Below are 10,604 nucleotides of genomic sequence, written 5' to 3' on the forward strand. Positions count from 1 at the left end.
TAGCGAAAGCTGTCAACCCACTGGAGGTTGTTTACCCATTGACTTTGATCCTTTGTTTAGCTGTGTTTAATTTATTTTTCTCAGTTTGGGCTGTTTTCTGAGTGTTCCCCTATCCTGGTAGATGGGACTGAACTTCAAAGTCCTGGTCTAAAACTATGCCACCTCTAAAATCTACCTCTGTAACACACTGACTTGTTTCTGCCCTGGCACATATATTGGGAATGAGTTGTCAGCTCCAGTGCTCTGCCTGGCTTTCTTTCCATCATTTTTTCCTCTCTTCATTTCAAAAGAAGTGAGTAATGAATGATGCCTGAGTCTATTTCCTCAGACTGGTCATAGCTCTTAAACCTGGATTTAAGGCAGTTTAGTCTAATTCCTGGAGAAATACCTCAGCCTTTTGACATTTTAGTTTCAACGCTTTTAGAGTCTTTTACAGTAATTCTTAAATCCCCTTCCTTCTTTTAGCAAAGTTTTCATGAAAAAATAAAGTGTTAATTGATTTTTCATGAACATTACCAGAGATGTTCTTAAGCAAATGATTTGCTTGTAGTTGAGAAGGACAAATCTGACCAACTGACTGGTTTAAAGGTTAGAAAATCTCTGAAATTAAGCATAATTTGTTTACCATGACACCACAAAGCCTGTGTTTTATTTTTGTCAACTGTTTGTGGCTACATTAGCAGATCTAGCAAAAGAAGACTTCAGTCTTCCCCACAGGTTAGCATGCAAGTGAATGTTTGTTACACATTGCTATGGTTCACTTACCCTAACACAGTCCTTCATAAAACTTTATCTCCATTTTCAAGATCAAAATTTTAGTGAGCCACGTCGTGCTACAAGATATCATCTGTCTCTTGTGCTTGGTTTCAAGTAGATAGCAGTCATCATTGATAGGATGGGTACCTTTCACATCAACGATTTGGTACCAATGCCCGGTACTCAACTGTACCTATTTTTGGTTCTTTTGTGTGTGTTAATATGGTGATGAATATTAATTTGTTTAATAATGAAATCTCAAAGTTTTTCAATTTAACATTAATTCTCAAGATGTAAACTTGCTATGTTGTGTTCATGTCCAGCATGGAAAATCACCCACTCTCTCACAGTCACAAGGATGCGTTTAGGTACCTAAACATGGTACTGTTTGATTTCATGTGAATCGGCACTCAGTACCACAGATGGTGGTCAGTACCCATAAAAGTACCTAATTTGAACCCATCCCGAATCATCAACCACAGCCACAGTCAAAGCTAGCAGCAGGTGGTTGCACTACACATTTCAGGCCAAGAGTTAGTCTTTTGCCAGCGCAAACCTATTTTTGTAGCCAAACGGGCACCGCTTCCCAAATATAGATAAGCCATGTGATTGGTCCGCTGAGAATCGGCTGTAAGTTTCATCTCCTCAGACAGCTCCTCTGTATCCTACCTTGTAATGGTGTTGTAATGAAAAAAGAAGTGCTTCAGATAACATTGTGTTAAAAATTTTTTCGATGAGACTTGAAAGTTATGACTGCAAATCACTATTTAGAGTTAGTCTTTGTTGATATCCTGAGAAATGACAGCTATAACTATATTTAGGAGAAACTGGCAGGGAGTACACTTAAATACATCCAAGTCAGTGTATCTGACTGGCCCTGTTAGTGGTGGCTAATAATGCAATTTTGACAGTGATCCCCAGAGATGGATTACAGTGCAGAGCAACAGCAAACAGAGCCTCAGGGTGTGCCCTCTCTCTGCCCATAATCCAGAGCAGAGGGACAGGATCAGTGACCGCAGAGAGGATGGAGGGGGAGGTTGTAGCACTCAACACAGCCATCAGCTAGTCAGTCGATCTGTAAACACACACACACACACACACACACACACACACACACACACACACACACACACACACACACACACACACACACACACACACACACACACAACAGTCTCCTTCCTGTGAGTGACCACTGCAACTGAGGGGGCAGGGAGCGAGTGTGTTAAAAGGTTTTGGCTCAATATATCAGACTTGAAATGGTCAAGCCATTTATGGAATCATGCAAAACACGCCTCGTGTTGTGTTGGTCAGCTAAAGTGTTTGGTGTGTCCATGCAGCACAAGTGTTTTGTTTGGTTGCTCTGTGTGGCTGCTGCTGCTCGGTTTGATGACGAACTGCTGAATCAGGCCTGATCCAACCACAGGAGTCATCAGTGGAGCTGGAGACCCATCGGAGGAGTAACTTCATGTGAAAAAACAAACACACAATCTCTTTCTCTAATTCTAAAAAAAAAAGTACATTTGACTGTGATGAAAGCTGGGTGAACTCCTGTGGCGGTCACATAATCAAACAGATGTTAACATACGAGCCATATGAACTCAGTGTGCTCAGGCTGCCTGAGAGCAGTTAGAGAATGTCCTCCATGACGTTGGTGGACCACTTTTCACTTCACTGTGGAAAATTCTTGAGTTGTATATTTTGCCTGAAACTTTTGTTTGGCTTATATCTGCGCCCATAATCCTAATCTAAGCAGGCACATTTGGTAAGCACAACCATCACAACTGCGCTTTTATCTTCATCATGTTGAATTGATGTGTTTGAGAGTGGACTAAGATTCGACAAACAAAAGCAGTGTAAGTAGGCCATCTCTAAGCACTCGGCCTGCCTTTTCCTCACTTGTACCCTATCATTACAGCTGGGTCTATTTATAAAACCCATAAATCCAGCTTGCCACACTGAAAAAGGCCAAGTTGCTGAGGAGTTTGTGGAATTCTTGATGACTTTCAAACCTCTCCTGGTCTATTCAAACACTCTGCCTGACTTTCTTTTGCCTGCACTCTCCATCTCCTCCAGTCTTTACAAAATACAGGTCACTGCAAATCCACACTGCGAAGCTTTGTTAGCAGATTTCTGCAGAACGTCAGGCCCGTTTTTGTCCTGTCTTGCGCCACAGAAAAGGCGGACCCTGGAGCATTCCCGTCACATTATTGCAATAAGTGTTGGCACACTGTATGTTCACAAAAGCGCACAGATAGCAGTGTCCCATTTCTCTTTCCATTCCTCTCCTCTTCTGTCTCCATGCCTCTGCTAGGTTTCTTAACTGAGTGAACAGGTAATACTAATGCTAATAATCCTGATTTTAATCCTTTCAGCCAATCCAAATCATCGCTCATTTGATTTGAACAAGATGGAGACATTGTCACGAGATCTTCAGAATAAGCTGTCCTGAAGTTATAATAACAACACCTAGTCAAGCCCACAAGTTTACAAAAGGCAGGATGAGGATAAACCCAACCCTGCTGAGCAGCAGGGTTAAGTAACAGCCACAGAGTGATACAGACGTCTTCCTGATGAGTACACAGGTAGTAAAAACACAAGCCTCTACATGTCAGACTAACTTGCCAAGCCCTTGACAATCAGACCTGGAATACACTTCAAGAGGTACACAAATGAAGGCTGGATCAACTATAGTTCTTGCATTTTAAGCAAGGTTATAATAGTTTTGGATTTGTCATTATAGTTTAGTTTTAGCTAGTTTTGACATTTTTTTTTCCGTTACAGTTTAGTTTTAATTAGTTTTGGAGCGGGCATTCTAGTTTTTATTTAGTTTTCATTTTTGCAACAAGGCTTAGTTTTAGTTTAGTTTTAGTTTAGTTTTAGTTTTTTCATACCTTATTAACCAGGTGCAGGACTCAAAAAGGTCAGAGTAAATATTCTGTAATACAGTTTATTTTCAAGTCCAACATAGTGCTCACTGCTCAGTCAATGCTGATACCGAAATGTTGGCTGCTGCCTTAAACACATGAAAATAATATAAACTTTGTATAAAAATTATAAGCATAAATTATATAAAATAATGTTAACATAAATTACATAAAAATAATATTAACATAAATTATTTAAAAAAACAATATAATATGAGCTTCAATAAATAAAAACTTGGACTCTGTAACAATTAAACTACCGGTATTACAGATGCTCTGATTCATTGCTCCACTACGTTTTGTCGCAGCACAGCGCACAGCCAGTCAGTGCAGTAAACAAGCACGTCCCAGTACGCCGCTATGATGGTGCTGTGCGGCACTGACAACTGCCTAAAACTGTCTAAAATTGGTTGGGAAAATGTGTCAGATTAATTTAAATCCTAAAGGCTATTAATATTGTCAAAAACTATAACAAAGGGAATTTTGTCTATCATTTTACTAATTATTAGTTTTACTAATTAACACATAAAACGTATACTTATAAATAGTCAAAGAAAAATACTAGAATAATAAAGTTTCAGGTGTCAGGCTTGGGAAAGAAGAATTCATTTAATAGTGGAATTAGAAAAAAAATTACAATGAGGATCTTTGGATGTTTTCACTCCTGATGGAAAGATCGGGACTGGAGCCAAACAACAGTCATGGGGTCTGCTGGTTTCTTTGTTTTTCTGCTTGCCAAATGCAAACTATTTTGAGCTGCAGATTGATGTATTTGCTTTAAGATAGCAGCTGGGCCACCAGAAATACAGAAGCAGTTCTGCTAAGCCACAGGGACTGCAGGTGTCTGCATCCTTTCATAGACTGACTCATTTAGGCCCCATAGAGTTGATGCATGCTGCAGAGGGACTCTGCTGCTAAAGCGCACTTTAGCGCCAACTGTTCCTTATTCTGTCCTTGTTCTGTCACAGATGTGATACGACCAGAGTCTGAGAGTCACTGCAGGTTTTGAACACAGCAGTATGATAAAGTTAACCAAGTGTACATTACCTGAAGGTCTCTCAAATGCTAATAAACAGCAGGGTGAAACGCCGCCTGTCTGACCTACTTTCCCACACTAATCATGATTCATCGAACTGTTGTGTGAATAAAAACAGCTTCCAGTAACTTTTAGAAAGACCCCCACACAAAAGATAAGATAGACAGCAGTCAGAGGTGTTTACAGATTGACTACAGAGAGCACAGAGTTGCCTGAACTATCTACAATGTAAAAACAGCCCCCGCACTTTTTAGTCATCAGCTAAAAATAAAACCCCCATATGAAGCTAACCACAAGTCACACAGGAGCAGAAAACTTTTTTTTTCATCGTCTGAAACCATCTCACTGCTTGCTGTTTTTGTTGTGTCACAGCAAATAGCAGCTTGATGGATGAGCATATTGTTAGGAAACAACTTAAGTTCCTCTAATGTGGCTCAGGTTAATGATCCAAAACAGCCACAGCTCTTAAAAGTGTAAAAACAAGAACATACTGAGCAGCCACCAGAAAACAAACAGCACTGAAAACTGCAAACAAAGCAAGACTGAGATAAGACTGATTTATTCGGTTATTTGCAAGGAAATTAATCTTTAATGCCACACCAGGTGGGATTCAGTAGATGAAAATAGGAGTAATAACGCTGACTATGAACGCTGAGTCTGTGGAAACCCTCGATATCTCCTCTGAGGAACGCTGGCACAGCTATGATTGAAGCAATTAAATTCTCATCCCCAGTTTCACACAATTGCATCCACCAGGATGTGTAGCCCAATTACAACTCAAGGCTGAGCCGCAGATGTAATAGGTCTTTTTCTCCCCACCCCCTTCTTCATCACAACCACCGTCGGCTCTGCAGAGGAGCAAGCAGAGTACCGACCATTAGCAGGGAGCCATATGGTCCTTTCTTTGAGGACGGGAGAGAGCTGCTCTGAGGGCTGCCTGAGTGTTAAAGAGAGTAAAATGGCTGTTACAACCTTATTTCAAGGCTTTTCCGTTTGAAATAATATAAAGAAACAGCGGCCAGCATGTAAAGTGAAAACAAAAAAATATATGTAATGAAGCTCAAGGTCATAAGTCATTCCTAAATGTTAAGGTGTTACATGATAATATCCCACTAACAACAGTATTTTGTCATGTTTCATTCCTTCCCTGTAAATCTGTAGATCGCTTATTGAAATTATGAGACAGAGAGCATTTTAATAATTGGAGATTAGAGTCCTAAGCCCTTTATGAGGGATTGGGATGTTAATTACATTTTGAATATGACAGATGGGAACCTCGACAGTCAATTTGTGGTGAACATACCTTTGTTTTAGGGATGCACGATATTATCGGCACAATATCGGTATCGGCTGATAAAAGCTTCAAAACACGTTTATCGGTATCGGCAGATATGAAAATTTCTGCTGATAGGCACAGCCGATAAGGTGCTATTCAGTTAGGATTATTATTATTTTCCATCTGAAAAATAAGCTCCTTAAATAAAATGTAGCACTTCATTTATTTGCACTGCAGAGCTCTGTGTCTGTCACCAGGTTGTTACAGTAGCTCTATAATAACCAAATGCAACTTGGTTATGTTTAAAAATGCATTGTATATTTAAAGTCCATATGATCTAAAGAAATTATTTTTCTGTATTTCAATACTGAATGTCTTGAGTTTGAAAAAATATTACATTTCTTATTTATGGTAAAATCAAATGTTTTTGTCTTGTTTTATGTGTGTTTCTTAAACCAATAAGACCGTCACAATAAGAGTAGCATATAAATTCCAGTACAGGATAGACTTAGCTTTCTTTACAGTGAAAAAAACAAACAAACTTGTGATTATCGGTATTGGCCAAAAGGGGTTTCGATATATCGGCATATCAGATATCAGTAAAAATCCAATATCGTGCATCCCTACTTTGTTTACATAATAAATGGAGGGATTTAGATGTAGTTTGACAGCTCTATTGTTTTGGGTGAACTCCTTTATTCACTTTCAGTAACTTTCAGTAATTATTAAGCATGCAAAGTGAAAAACATTGCTTTCATGGAGTGAAGTCTATAATCTTTCTAGAAGAAGAATCTTTCTGTTAGGACTGAATCTAATCGCTACCTGCTTTCACTCACAAGTCACCTGCATTTATTTTCATGATCCAGTTCAGTGATGGAAATGGTGTGTTCTTTAATCCTCTAGTTATTTGTGCATTAATCATTGCACTTTTAGAAATTAAAAACTATTGGTAGGGGTCTCATTGGGTCTGATCAGTAGATAACTTAAATTGGAACACAATTTAATTTAAACAGTCCCTTAAACTAAACTGGAAGTGAATGTGACAAGCAAACACCACAGGTCAATGTCCAACCTACTTGTTTTGTCACACTTCCCAAAACCCTGCGAACAAGTGAATAATTATCATTTTCCACTATTGAGACTAATAGCTTATTTCAAGATCTGGGTCATGGAATTTGGCTTACTGAGTCACAGAGCTGCCAGTGTGACAGAACAAAGTGTAAACACATTATTTCACCACAAGGAAATTAGTCGGAAGTAAAGCCACAACAGGAGCAAGACACTGTTTGGACCAAAGCACATGAGAGAGATGGAAAGAGGGAAACGCAGAGGCAGAAGAAGTGAAGTGAATGTTTGTGTAGTTCCAGTGTTCGTATGTATGACGACTTTTTTCCACCACCCAGACATTAGTCATGTAGGGAGAGCTTGGTCCTGCAGCTTGGAAGATGTTGTTAGGGCTTGGCTAGAGGAGGAAATGGCTCCAAATGATCACATCTGAGTAACCATCTTTATGTCTCTCTGAACACATTGACATAATTAGGGCTGCAGCTATCGAATATTTTAGTATTCGAGTATTCTACTGAAAATCCCATCAATTAATCGAGTAATCAGATAAAATACATTTTTGTTTAGTACAAGAGCAGTTATTTTTCAAATGATTTTTTTTCTCTTTAAGAAATACAATTTTCTGATACAGCATGTCAGTAAGAGCACTTGCTTTGGTAGCTCCAAAATTTGTAAACACACGTAGACTTTTTTAAGCCTTGTACATCTCATCAAATGTTGCGGACCCAAATGGCACCGTTTCGTAGAATGACCCATTAGTCTCCAAACTCCAGAAAAGAAGCTAGATTTGTTGCTAGTTGCTATTTTGTATAAGAGGTAGCTTGAGGGGTCTGAAAACTCTCTTAATATGGCCTCAGCTCTATTTGAAATACCACTCTTTGATCTTTTTTAAAATTAAACGATTCCTCGAGGCAGAGAAAGTTACTCGAGTAATTTTTGTAATCGAGTACCTCGAAACATTCGAGGAATCGTTTCAGCTTTAGACATAATGTTGAAGAAGGTAAAAGCTAAGCTTCACCACAAAAATAAAATTAAATTAAAATTCAGTCATCGCTTATCTAATGCTTTAGAAAGTGTCTTAAATGTTGTATTTCTTCATCACGGCTGTATTGTTCTTCCTACTGGCAACCATGGCAGCACACAGCCATAAACTGTGCACCATTGGGGACACATAATAACAGATATGATACACCTGTAATTTGGATAAGTTGCAGTTGCAACTTCTAGACCATTCTGAAAGGATTTATGGTAAGACTGCAGAAAACTAAACACTATGGAGCTTTTACGCAAATCCAAATAAATCTTAACCACCTCCAACTAAACAACAACCCCCTGACATGTAGGTTAGTCACATTGTGAACCAGGCCTGGGGACATTGCACTGCAACAAGTCAGCCTACATTCTCAGCTCATTCATAGCATGAGCTGTGCTACTATGTCATTAACGAGCAGGGGAAAAAACCCTTGACCAAAGATTATCATTTCAGTTAAGTAGCTGTATTTCATTTAATAACAACTGCTTCAACGAATGAGTAAAGATGGCATGTGTTACTTTACAATAACTTCCTATAACAGTTTTGTCAACGCTGTCTCGTAGACAGTTAATGGAAGCTGTACCTTTAAGACGATATAACTAAAATACTTCGACTAATTCATAAGCTATTTTGCGATAAAACAAACTTCAGCTTTGAATAACAAGCGCACATACAGTAACAGAAACACACAGTATTTAACGTACCTTTCCCGGCTGTTTTTCTCATTGTCTTGATGTAATCCTTAGCAGCATCCTCTGTGGTTCAATGAACTGGTGAAATATATATACTGATAACCAAATCGCAGTGTGTCGAATGGTGGTATTTCTTTTCCTTTTGAATAACTGACTTCCACCAGCCAGGCTAACAACGGTGGCGTCCCAGACACACAGACAAAGCTCCCAGTCAAGTCAGTTTGCAGTTCACCAAACGCGGCAGAGAGAAAATAAAACGTCTCGACAAAAACCCGCAGCCTGCTTACACGCTGATATTACATGACGAAAACAGTCACCGAGATGAAATAGCACCTTAGGTTCACTCTTTCTTGACTCTGTGTGGTTCCTGACTGGCTAACCTGTTAGCCTGTCGCTACTTCCTTTCTCTTGCCTGAATATCAGAAGCAGTGTGAGCGGTGAAAAAAAAGTTGAGGAAAAAGGAACAAGCCAGATTCAATACAATGAAGGCACCCTGTTGATTGGGAGCATTAATGAAAGAACAGCGCCCTCTGCAGGTCCACCGAGGAGGTGCTAAACTGGCTGGACGTTAGGCTCGCAAATTATTATTTTTTTCTCTTATTACTTTAGCCTAACTTCTTACTTTGTCAACTTTCAAGTTACCATTCAAGTAAATAAAAATTGATTACAAAAAAAAAAAAAAAAAAGAAAGAAAGAAAAAAAGCGAAGAAAGAGTGGTGTTTGAACTATATTCTGTTGCCAATCATTAGCCACAAATTTCTGAATTACCTAAGGCGTTTTTTTTTATATATTCATGAATTAATTGTTTTTCATTGATTCTAAAAAAAAATAAAATAAAATTTTAAAAAAGTGGCTTACCCTTTTAATCAACATAACACCAAATTATGTCATAAGGTGTTAAACTTGGGACATGTGTCATCATTGTGGACCTTTATGGACCTCATATCCTATCTGCATTAAAGCGCTAAACTGAGTGTTTCTTGTCCTGACGTCTTCACTTCTGTGTACTCCTCAGTTGATACTTTATTTTTCTCTGTATTCAATCAGATGTAAGTTTTCCGCCCGACATTTTTTCGCTGAATTTTCCGCTCCCCTTTGCTCTGGCATTAAATTGATTATGAATAAAAGCTGAATCACATGTGTGTCAGTGTCTGTGTGCGCCTCAAACCGCCTGTATGTTGATATTTTAGTTGTTCAGGATGTTTCTGGGAGGAGAGTAAGCGTGGTTACATTATCCAATCACAGAGCACCCAGTGCACAAGTGACTTTGCATGTTGACTAGGTTTTTTTTTCTTTCTTGATTTAAGTTATTTGTCATTCTAATTCCGTCTGGTCAAAATATTTTTAGAGTTATCTCAAATTGGAATAACAGATATCTACAATTCATTTGCAGATATCCGAAATGATGTAGCAGATAGCTTGAATGATAAACCCCATGCACATGAATGGGGGAAAGTGACTTATTTCGCCTCATTGTAATGACATTGTAGATATCTGAAATGACAATTGTGGATAGGTGAAATGTATTTGCAGATATCTGAAATGTTCTTTTTGCTTAAGCAAAATTGTATTACAGATTTCTGCATCACATATCCAGTCTAGCATTTGAATGTTAAAATGCCTTGTCATAGGTCTCTCTTTTGATTTTGCTTTTGAAAATGGAAACACTGGGCTGCACTGGGACTCCTTGAGCTGTCCCAATTTACTGGAATTTACCTTATTTGTTTAACCGACCACAAACCAAGTTTGGCTGAATCCTTAATTTCCTCAAAACGGCACAGTACTTTGGCACTCTCTTTATTGTAGTTGTACGTTGCTT

General features: G+C 38.7%; 1 protein-coding gene across 10 annotated transcripts in view; it reads right to left on the reverse strand.

Moving 5' to 3' along the window:
* LOC141788629 (myosin IXB) overlaps window positions 1-9,216 on the reverse strand; it is a 65,070-nt gene extending 55,854 nt beyond the window's left edge. For all 10 annotated transcript variants that reach the window (XR_012598156.1, XM_074667554.1, XM_074667561.1 and 7 more), the window contains exon 1: window positions 8,798-9,216. The gene's annotated coding sequence lies outside the window, so the exon portion shown is untranslated. The remainder of the gene's footprint in view (window positions 1-8,797) is intronic.
* Window positions 9,217-10,604: the final 1,388 nt, after the last annotated feature.

Source organism: Halichoeres trimaculatus, unplaced genomic scaffold (assembly GCF_033239565.1).
Source record: "Halichoeres trimaculatus isolate MK-OKI-2021-1 unplaced genomic scaffold, fHalTri1.1 fHalTri1_scaffold_4, whole genome shotgun sequence".
Taxonomy (NCBI): domain Eukaryota; kingdom Metazoa; phylum Chordata; class Actinopteri; order Labriformes; family Labridae; genus Halichoeres; species Halichoeres trimaculatus.